The following is an 11,274-nucleotide window of genomic DNA, read 5'->3' on the forward strand; positions in this document are numbered from 1 at the left end:
ACTACCGTGAACACACAGGAAGCACCATGATGTCTAAAACCACCATACTCCTCCTGTACACTACTTGGAAGTGAGTTCATATTGCAAAAAGAACTGAACTATTTAAGTCATTCCTCTAAAAAATGACTAGCCCTGTATCAGTTTCTCTTTAAACATTTTTCCTTTACGTCTCGTATCAGTTGTACATTTCCTAGTTTTGTATTAGCATTTGTGTTTCCACTATCAGCTTTCCCTCCTCTTCTGTCCCCTTTTCTGTCATTACTTCAAGCTGCCACAAGTCACTTACAAGTATATTAGGCTGGGCTCAATCAAGGGTTCAGTGAGTTGTTCTGTAATATATCTGAATACAAAAATGTGAGAAAATAAAAACCCACTAGAGTGTGTCATATCACTTGGGTGAGGTTTGTTGGGTGTTGATTCAGGACCAAACATGAGCCTGTGTACTCTGAAGCATGTTAGTGTATTTGTTACCCACTGCAATTCACACTGGCACAGGAGATTTGCATTATTGATGTGCAGCCGACAAATCTGCAGTAACTGTGTCTGACGCTATCATGTCAGTATGGATCAAACTTTCTGAGGAACGCTTCCAGCAAAGGGAACTCCAACCCTGTACTACTTTGGTATACCTAATAAAGTGTCCTGCAAGTGAATGTATCAGGTTGCACTTTGTGATTAGGTTAGGATGCTCCTTACATGTATCATGGCCATATCTGCCCATCATAGCAGCTGCATCAGTTGCAAATCGAACACGTAGCAAGCAGCTTGTTAGCACGATGTCAAAGTGAGAAGCCCCAGAGCAAGACTGTAAATCAACGAGTTAAAGAAGAGGTCACACTATGTTGGGGAATTTTTGTCTTTTTTTATGAGGATGCTATAAAATATGATCTTAATCTATTCCTCTACCAGACACTGAAATAGGTTTGCTATCAAAGCTGTCATACACCCTAAAAAGAGGAAGCTAAAAATAATGCCACTCCTTGTGTAATGTCTGTACTATTGTCAAGTTCCCACCCCAAAAAGGGGCGGCTAAGGTTATGCGGTCATCATATCAGTTAGTCTGAAGTCTCAGATGATCAACTGTTTATGCACACAGATGATGAGGCCATCTGCTGACAGAAAAAAAACAAAAAAAACCACTCCTTTTCACACAAGTTGGATCACAGCTAGTAAAACAATTTGCATGTTTTTATATTTTATATATATATATATATGCTTCAGAACTTCCTTTTTCACTGTAAGTCTAATCCAGAGACAGTTGTTAGTACATGCGGGGGTATAAATGAGCAAGAAATTGTTTATGTATACCCAGATCATCTAAAGTGTGAACATATTTGGTACAAAACAGCTTTCATGTTGCTGCTGAAGTTTAACCAAGGGGACTGTACTGTACAGTCGTGTGCTGGTTGGCAGCTTTGAGGTGTGATGTCTGCACCACTTCTTTGAACGTAACGTTAGAAAAGGCCTTCTGTGAAATGGACACTTAAGGTGCTACTTAATGCTGAAAGTGCCATTTCAGGTGTAAAAACATGTATTTCCTTGTATTTGTGTAATCTGCATAGCTCTCCTCCTCAATGAACAGAGTGGACAAATTGCAGTGACAGTGCTGTTGCTTTATAGTGAAAAACAAAATATTAAACTTGAAACAAAAGGACGAATTACACTGAATATGAAAGTATGTACACCAAACCTCTTAATCTTTGAATTCAGGTGTTTTCAGTCTCATTGCCACAGCAATCCAGCATCTAGCCATTCAGTCGGCCTATACAAACATTAGTGACAGGCCATGTAAAATTACAGAGCAGGGCCTCTTAAATGTGTAAATGTCACCAACGCTCTGCTGACCCAGTAACTGCTTTGAGCTTTAAGCCTCCCTGAGATTAAAATCAGCACAAAAACTGTGCACTGGGACCTTTATGGTCTGGGTTTCAATGGCTGAGCACTCTTGTATCACGTGATATTAACATTTCCATGTCAATATCACAAATAACATCTGAAATTTTTTGTTATTGTTCCTTTTTTTTTCTTCTGGCAATGTATCTCAAGCAGTGAAAATCGAATATCTGCTGATGTTGGTTTCCAACCTTGTTACCATGTTTGTCTAGACAAAAAAATACACAGTGTATATCAATAAAGATTTTCAACTCAAAGAGGATCAGCAAGATCTGATGTATGATGTAAGTGTTCCTTATTCTGTTCCTTCCTAATATGTCAATAAAGCCTCAGCTAATTTAGTTTGTACCTCTGGTTAAGTGCAGCTGCTATTTTCAGATCTCTTCCTAAAAGTTCTTTTCATACCACTTATGCTGACCGTGCTGTGATTTTGCCACAGACCACAATTCATGTTTTATACTGACACCAACGTTTTATACATTAAGGGTGCAGATTTCAGGAGTTTTCAGTTAAAGAGGCCACAGTTAGAAGGCTGCATGCCAGGGGATTTGTTTTTTACCCTAAAAGGGGGAACACTGTGAAACACGGACTACTGATGTAGTGCCCCAAAGCATCTGAGGAAGAACATTCAGAAGAAATACTCTGATGTGGTGCATACCAGCATGCTCAAAATGCCTCATCACCAGTTCTTCCACTTTATTTAAATAAAAGTCAAGTCAAAATATCGAGCGCTGACCTGCCAGTTGTTTCCCTTTTCCAGGAAGTTAGCTAAGCATTAAATTTAGGCATTAAATTTGCTATAAGCAATTTATGACCAGTGCCTTTAAAAGCCCTATGCACACCTTTATAGGAAGATACTGGTTTAACTAGAATACGAGCAATAAATAAAAATGAAGATTGAAAAAGTGACAGGATTTTTTTGCTGGATTAGTTTCAGACCTTCACTGATGTACCAAGCATGCAGGTTAACCACACAACCTGCAGCAGCATGTAACAGCTGACCAAACTCACTGTACGGTATGAGCCAAACAGAATGACTTGCAAGGCTGTAGCAGTACTGTTGCTCACTGTGAAAGGCATGTGGTGACATTTTATATTCGTGCAAGTGGGGACTGCTGGTCCCTGTTGCACTGAGTCTGAAACCACGAGGGCTTTGCTTGACAGCAAAAAACACAACTGAAATGGGTCAAAGCAAAACTCACAAAGGAAAACAACCAATGAAACTTGAGGATGGCTGCTGCTTTTACTGTATCTGAGTCAGACAATGACTAGTGACCTATACTTGATACCAGTGTAAAGTACTGATGATGTCACCAGTGGTTCAGAAAGGTGATTAGAACCAGTTCTTGTCATGCTGGCGCTGCACGACACTTCTCAGCCAAAACTACAAAAAAGGAATCCTCTGCTAACCTGGTTAGCCAGTTACCTATTCCTAACCTTATTCTGCCTTATCTAGTATATATGGAAAGGATATGTAAGCCCATTTACTGTGCTGTGTAAATTTAACTGTAAAGGGAAAGCTAAAAGAAAATATATCTGTTATATTCTTAAATAATATGTTAACTGTCAAGCGACCAAGTGGTTTCGCAACTGGACAAGTGTGGCCACGCTATCATTTTTTTTCAATGTCTCTATTGGTGTTTACCATACATATACAGTGGGGCAAAAAAGTATTTAGTCAGCCACCGATTGTGCAAGTTCCCCCACTTAAAATGATGACAGAGGTCAGTAATTTGCACCAGAGGTACACTTCAACTGTGAGAGACAGAATGTGAAAAAAAAAATCCATGAATTCACATGGTAGGATTTGTAAAGAATTTATTCGTAAATTAGGGTGGAAAATAAGTATTTGGTCACCTCAAACAAGGAAAATCTCTGGCTCTCACAGACCTGTAACGTCTTCTGTAAGAAGCTTTTCTGTCCCCCACTCGTTACCTGTATGAATGGCACCTGTTTGAACTCATCATCTGTATAAAAGACACCTGTCCACAGCCTCAAACAGTCAGACTCCAAACTCCGCCATGGCCAAGACCAAAGAGCTTTCGAAGGACACCAGGAAAAGTATTGTAGACCTGCACCAGACTGGGAAGAGTGAATCTACAATAGGCAAGCAGCTTGGTGTGAAAGAATCAACTGTGGGAGCAATCATCAGAAAATGGAAGACATACAAGACCACTGATAATCTCCCTCGATCTGGGGCTCCACGCAAGATCTCATCCCGTGGGGTCAAAATGATCATGAGAACGGTGAGCAAAGATCCCAGAACCACACGGGGGGACCTGGTGAATGACCTGCAGAGAGCTGGGACCAAAGTAACAAAGGTCACCATCAGTAACACACTACAACGGCAGGGAATCAAATCCCGCAGTGCCAGACGTGTTCCGCTGCTGAAGCCAGTGCATGTCCAGGCCCGTCTGAAGTTTGCCAGAGAGCACATGGATGATACAGCAGAGGATTGGGAGAATGTCATGTGGTCAGATGAAACCAAAGTAGAACTTTTTGGTATAAACTCAACTCGTCGTGTTTGGAGGAAGAAGAATACTGAGTTGCATCCCAAGAACACCATACCTACTGTGAAGCATGGGGGTGGAAACATCATGCTATGGGGCTGTTTTTCTGCCAAGGGGACAGGACGACTGATCCGTGTTAAGGACAGAATGAATGGGGCCATGTATCGTGAGATTTTGAGCCAAAACCTCCTTCCATCAGTGAGAACTTTGAAGATGAAACGAGGCTGGGTCTTCCAACATGACAATGATCCAAAACACACCGCCCGGGCAACAAAGGAGTGGCTCCGTAAGAGGCATTTGAAAGTCCTGGAGTGGCCTAGCCAGTCTCCAGACCTCAACCCCATAGAAAATCTGTGGCGGGAGTTGAAAGTCCGTGTTGCTCGGCGACAGCCCCAAAACATCACTGCTCTCGAGAAGATCTGCATGGAGGAATGGGCCAAAATACCAGCTACTGTGTGTGCAAACCTGGTAAAGACCTATAGTAAACGTTTGACCTCTGTTATTGCCAGCAAAGGTTATGTTACAAAGTATTGAGTTGTATTTTTGTTATTGACCAAATACTTATTTTCCACCCTGATTTACGAATAAATTCTTTACAAATCCTACCATGTGGATTCATGGATTTTTTTTTCACATTCTGTCTCTCACAGTTGAAGTGTACCTCTGCTGCAAATTACTGACCTCTGTCATCATTTTAGGTGGGGGAACTTGCACAATCGGTGGCTGACTAAATACTTTTTTGCCCCACTGTATGTTTCCTCATCTATGACAGATATTCCAACATGATCTATGGTTTACAAATATGGTTTTCAAGATTTCTGGAACTTGAGCTATTTCCATCATCACTTTGGGGCCTTAAGTGTGACTCAGGGATCCTAGAGCTGTAAGTCATGGGTCACTGTGCTAAATTCCAATACACCGAATAATAATTGGAAAATTACAATAAAATCAAAGTCTATAATGTTTAAAATATACATATATTTACATTCAGCAATTATATTAGCCACGCTAATGCGCCAACCCCTGTGAAAAAAAGAATAAATACATTTTTTTTAAGAGAAATAGACTGAACTATGTCATGTTAAAAAACTCAGTGGAAAATGGATGTAGTGTTGCATTGTAGATAATGATGGACATATAATGAAAAACATCTTCTGACTGTAAACGTACTGCACTGTCGCTTGAGTTTGAGTATAGAGACAACAGCGGTGGTTAAACTACGTGTACCATAGTGCATTACCCTTTATCACAGATATCACACATTTACAAAGCTCTGCTGCTAAAGCTCAAACTCCCTCTCATTCATATCTTGTAACTACAGTTTATGACCCAGTAGATCCAGTTAAACACAGAAGGAGGAGCTAAAGGTGACAGACTGACTGACTTGGTCTGCAAAACCTATGATGAAATATGTATGTTCAGTGCCAGAATACCACTGCTGCAGAAACAGCCCTGAAGAGCAAAAAAGATGGACAAAAATCTGATCCTTTTTGAAGGTTATGCAGCAGATTAACTGTAGCAATAAACAAATTAATCGATAGAAACATTCTTGTTAGAAAGAATCTTAAGAAAATATTCTATTATTTTAAGTCACATATGGCTAGACTGTGGTTTTACATGACTCCACATAAAGCAGCACTTTAAACACTGTCATTCAAAGCGTAAAGACATTTTATAACATTTTCTAACCCAGACTATTCTATAAAAACTCAGAAAAGACTTAAAAACGGAACCACGCTTTGCTTTAACCCCACTGTGGCACTACCACCCGCACAGTTAGCATGGCTTCAAACAGACATGGGAGTAAACAGTAAACTGACTTAATATTAACAGGAGAGTAAATGATGGATCAAACATGCAGCTTTAGTTACATCTCAGTAGGACTGGGAAATATGAGTCATTGCAGAAACGCTTATGAGGATGTTTTCTGTTCTGTAAGGGAAATGGCTACAGAATATTAATAATATGATTCTGGGCTAAAGCACTTCTGTCTTACTGTAATTTGTGTAAGCAGATGCTACACATTAGCACGTAGTGTTTTTATTTTTGGTACAGGCTGCATAAAGGCTGCACAAAGTTAAATCAAGAGTCTGTGTCAAATTACTTCACACGGCTACGTGCATGTTCCTGTATTTTAAGTTAGAACAAGTAAAACTTCACCAACATTTGTATTTATTATCAGTTTGAACAGGTTTTGGTGGAAAGCACGGAAACAGTCTGTTCGGACCGAAGAAGATGGATTGCTTTTACATGCAGTGCATGCATGTAATAAGAATATTTTCTTCTTCCTGCTCCTTTTCACATATGGTTGTAGTGCTTTATTGATAGAAAGTGTGGTTGGTTTGTTTGATCTGTTGTACCAAGTGTGAAATAAATAAATAAATGAAATGAAATGCATGGCAGCATGTTAAAATACTCTACTGGAGGCTAAAGTTAGCTGCTAGGTTAGTGATTTTTGAGGCTAAATGCCGAGACGTAATCATGAGCAATATGACAATACAATATAGTATGTTAGCACCAAAAAAGGAAGTGTTTCGGGGCTGTTATTGAACTGTATGTCATTCAAGATTTAGCACTGTTCAGAGCCACACGAGTTCAATTATTACAGAAAGTGTATCAATGTGCCTCTGTGGAACTATGGAACTAATCGAGCCTCTATGTTGCTTGTGTTAATAAGAAATTATGTCTTTGGCAAGGCTACAGAAAGGAATGTCTTTATCATAGCACCTATAAATGAAAAATATAAAGCAGTTGTTGAGCTAACTAGCTATCTTTCATACAGTTGGTATGAATACATTAAAAAGTCTTTATACTACAAGTATTTCTGGACTTTTGATCTCTAAATACTATAAGAATCATGGCTCTTGGGGGCTATTAGAACAGCGTAGTCAACAGTCTGAGGCACAAATCTTAAAATATCTTGTTCCTCTATTTGTTAACTATGACTGCTCCAAGTTAAACAACACAATACACAAAATATAATTCATAATTATTTTTTTAATGTAACTTCTGCCTTGAAAATTTCAGATCTTCAACTGTTGTCAAAGAACCAGATACTTTGTAACTGATCTAAGCTCCAAAAGTGACCTTGTTTATGGGATAAATAGAGACATCCCACCTTCACAATTATGACCTACAGACATATGAAACCAACCTTGAAAGAAAAACTTCAGTCATTAGTCAGTGAATTGTTAATTTGGGCAACAGAAAATTGTACAATTTAAAAGACATACCACGGTAGAAATTCTCTGCAAGATGTGAAGCCTCACACTTTGCTGCATGCTTGTATGTGTATAGAAACTCACCACCTTCACAATTTTGACCTATAGACTAAATTTAAGTATAGTGAGAATACATGCATGCATTTACCTTGAATTTCTGGTGTTGCGTTGATGTTTATTTATGTAGCTCTATTCAGAGATACATAGAGCCAAAAAGACCAAGCAGCAGTTAGGGTTAGGGTTAAAACACTGACTCATTGAAAAGTTATCTTGAAGAGGAAAGGGAACAACAGTAGAGTTTGACATTTAGAGGAAGAAATACAAAAAAAACCAAAAAAACTCCCCCATCAAAGATAGGCTAAGCAACAAACGTGATCTTGACCTTGAATGGAAGTTGGGTGAAGCCTTATTAGGTTATCACCGAGTGTAAATCCCATTTTCCATTAGTACCTATTCGGATCGGCTCATCATCTCTGTGGTTTTCTGTTAGGTCATAGTATCTGGTACCAAGTACTTTTTTAGTGCCTACTCTGCCAGGGATCCAAGCGATCCAAGGCATCAACAGACTGCATGCCATGATTGGCTGGTCAGTGGCATCACTTGATGAGTCATCAGTGCATCTCCTTCCCGAAAATCAAAATCACCATTTTTGAAACGCAGCAATGAGGGAAATGGCAACAAAAATCAAGTCAGTGATCCCTGAGTCTGGCAATAAGCCACAGACCAAGAAGAAGGTATAATCGTTACCTCGCCGTCCACCTTTGTTGTGCCATTCATGCTGCATACTAATTACGTCATGAGACGCTAGGCCGCATTGCTGTAACGACCTCATGCGCATTAGGTGGCCCTCAACTGTAACAGAAAACAAGTCGAGGGGAGTTGTACCGCCTCCTGTCGCGTTGAACAAAGCTGAGTAGGTACCAATGGAAAAGGACTTAAGTTTAATTAATTTCTGACCAATGTTTTAGGAGGAAACACTGGTTGTGGATGGACAGACAACAGACGCATTGCCAGGGACTGAGCTCATAATGTCTATGGCTGGATGAGCTAAAAATGAATCACAAACAGTAGATACAGTGGAATTTCGGCTTTTTTGAACACTCAGTTTCACTTCACTATAAGAATTTCTTTGAATATTTTAACTTCTTTGTGTCAGAGGCTTTGCTAAAAGACAAACCTTAGCCCAAATATGAACATGTGTAGCCCATAAAAAACAGCTGTTCCATATATTTTTGATACTGGCACCTAGTGACAGCAGACAACAACAAAGCTCTTAACAGCATCGACAGACAGTATAAAAGATTAATGTAGCTTTGAAATGAAGCCATTGTGGAAGTGCCATTCTTTTTAATCACCAGCTTTTGCAGCCACACACGTGGTTGCAAAAAGACTTTGTCCCTATAGAAGTCAATGCAAAATCGACCCTTAGGTTTGACCTCTGGAAGCACTTTCCGTTTTTAGCCTCAGTTGTAGTAGTTAACACATTTGCCTAACACACCAAAGATCCACAGTTTAAGGCACAAGAAGTGCCACACAAGAGGCAAACACAGTTTCAAGGGGTCAAAAGGCAGTGTACTCCTAGCGCTACTTCCAAGGCTGGATAAAAAGGAGGGTTGCACCAAAGAAAATACAGTGAGCCCTTAGAAAATACAGGAGGGGAGATGAAAGTATCTACCTACATAACAAGTAAAATATACTGTTTATTTTATAAATGATAACTTTTACAGAAGAAGGAATATTCAGAGTATGCTGTCTAATGACTAATGATTGACAAGCTGTTAGCCAATGAGCATGCAATTTCAACTTCTGATCCGCCCCTCACTGGTCATATCACCGGCAAAACACCAAGATAGCCACAATGGAAGCTGTCAAAAACTGGACCTCAGACCTCAATGGGTTATGTCACAGTAGCTACGTCCATCTTTTATCCTGTCTGTGGTACTTCCTTTGGACTACCAACACACTATGACATCAGGACCTTAACGTGGGGTGGGACTTTGGTGCCTAGCCCTAACCAAAGCACAGGTGAAACAGAAAGGAAACAGCGGCTGAATACAAACCTAAAAATAGTACCTAGTAAGGCCTAAATTCCTGTGACCTTGTCAAAGTCAGACTTAGTTATTCCACTGCTATAGGTTATCAGTGATGAATTCCTGCTTATGAAGTGGTGTCAGGTGTTTGGAAGGATTGACTAATATGATTTTTTCTGCCGCTGGTCAAATATGGTGGTCAAAAATATCTCCTCTCTCTGTGTAAGTGTATAGTACCAGGATTGTCTGGGTTATATGGAGGCTATCGGCACTGAGACCAACCTTGAAACAAAAATTTCAGTCATTAGTCATTAAATTGTTAATCTGAGCAACAGAAAATTGTCCAACAATTTAAAAGACATGCCAAGGTAGAAATTCTCTGTAAGCCTCATGTGAAGCCTCACAGTTCACTGCATGCTTTATGTGTATAGATCTTTTCTCTCTGGTTCGGTGATTGAATCCTTCAAAACCAAATTACAAACACATATAAGAACTCACAAACTAGTGAAAGCTATCTGAGCACTTGCATGTGGGATGCTATCTCATTCTGATTCAAGAGATCTGATAGCCTCGCAGCCTTCCCTTAGCATATACCTTGAATAGCCAAAACATCCCATACTGCACACATTTTGGATAAACTGTTGAAATATTTCATGAAACTTACCCATGGATTGCCGCGTCAGCTGTGTAGCTCCTTCGTCTGTCTCTGTGTCATCAGTGTGGTTTGAGCCTTGCAGAGCTCCACTTCAGCCCAGTTCACTTCCTGGCCTGCCTTTTTTAAAGCTGCTGTACAAAGTGTCATAACACCCTCCCTTAAACCACAAGATGCAGCACTCATTCAACACAGACAAGCAGACATACAAGGCCAGCATTAAAAAAACAACCAGAGCGGGTATACTTACCAGCAGAAACTACTGAACCCTGCTCCTTTCCACGATTATGGTGTGACCATGATTAACTCTTCTTTGGACTTAAAGGTTTGAGTTGTTTGAATCTTTACAAACAGCTAACTACGTCCTTACACTAGTGTAGACATACTCGTGTATCAACTTTCATTGGTTGTATGACTGCTGCATGAACTACACAACTAACTTCCCCTTTACAGCGCAGATGGACCACTCCTTCCTCTGGTCACTAATTATGTCACAAACAAACACCAACCTGCAGCCTGCTGCTGTGCATATAGCTTTCAGTGTGCTAACTAAAAAATTCCATTTGGAGTTTTCAGGAGCCTAAAATCCACAGAGTGTTTATCATATATCATATCTTAGGATCATGTTAGGATCATGTTGAAGCTGTGTAATTATTCTTACCCTGCTATTATAAATCTGCTACACAGCCTCTGGACAACATGTAAAATAGATGATTCATAGGCCAATGTGACATCATTCAGTAGTGTGTGGCCTTTTGAAGTCAATTGATCATTACGCCGTGCTATTTTGTTTTTTTTTAGCAGCAAAGGTGACTATATTTGGACAACAGATTGGAGAGGAAACTCTAGCTAGCTTAGTTAGCACTTAGCATGTATAGGATCTATAGACTGTATATGTCCAGCACACTAATAAAGAAAACTACTAATCAGTGCTAAGCAACATCTATCCATCCATCCATCCATTCACT

At 39.8% G+C, this 11,274-nt stretch overlaps 1 protein-coding gene across 1 annotated transcript in view; it reads right to left on the reverse strand.

Moving 5' to 3' along the window:
* sh3bp2 (SH3-domain binding protein 2) overlaps window positions 1–10,390 on the reverse strand; it is a 32,454-nt gene extending 22,064 nt beyond the window's left edge. The window contains exon 1 of the mRNA XM_085463142.1: window positions 10,319–10,390. The gene's annotated coding sequence lies outside the window, so the exon portion shown is untranslated. The remainder of the gene's footprint in view (window positions 1–10,318) is intronic.
* Window positions 10,391–11,274: the final 884 nt, after the last annotated feature.

This window comes from Copadichromis virginalis, linkage group LG7 (assembly GCF_057382275.1).
Source record: "Copadichromis virginalis isolate Kocher_CV1m ecotype Utaka linkage group LG7, C_Virginalis_male_GT1.1, whole genome shotgun sequence".
NCBI classification, from domain to species: Eukaryota; Metazoa; Chordata; class Actinopteri; order Cichliformes; family Cichlidae; genus Copadichromis; species Copadichromis virginalis.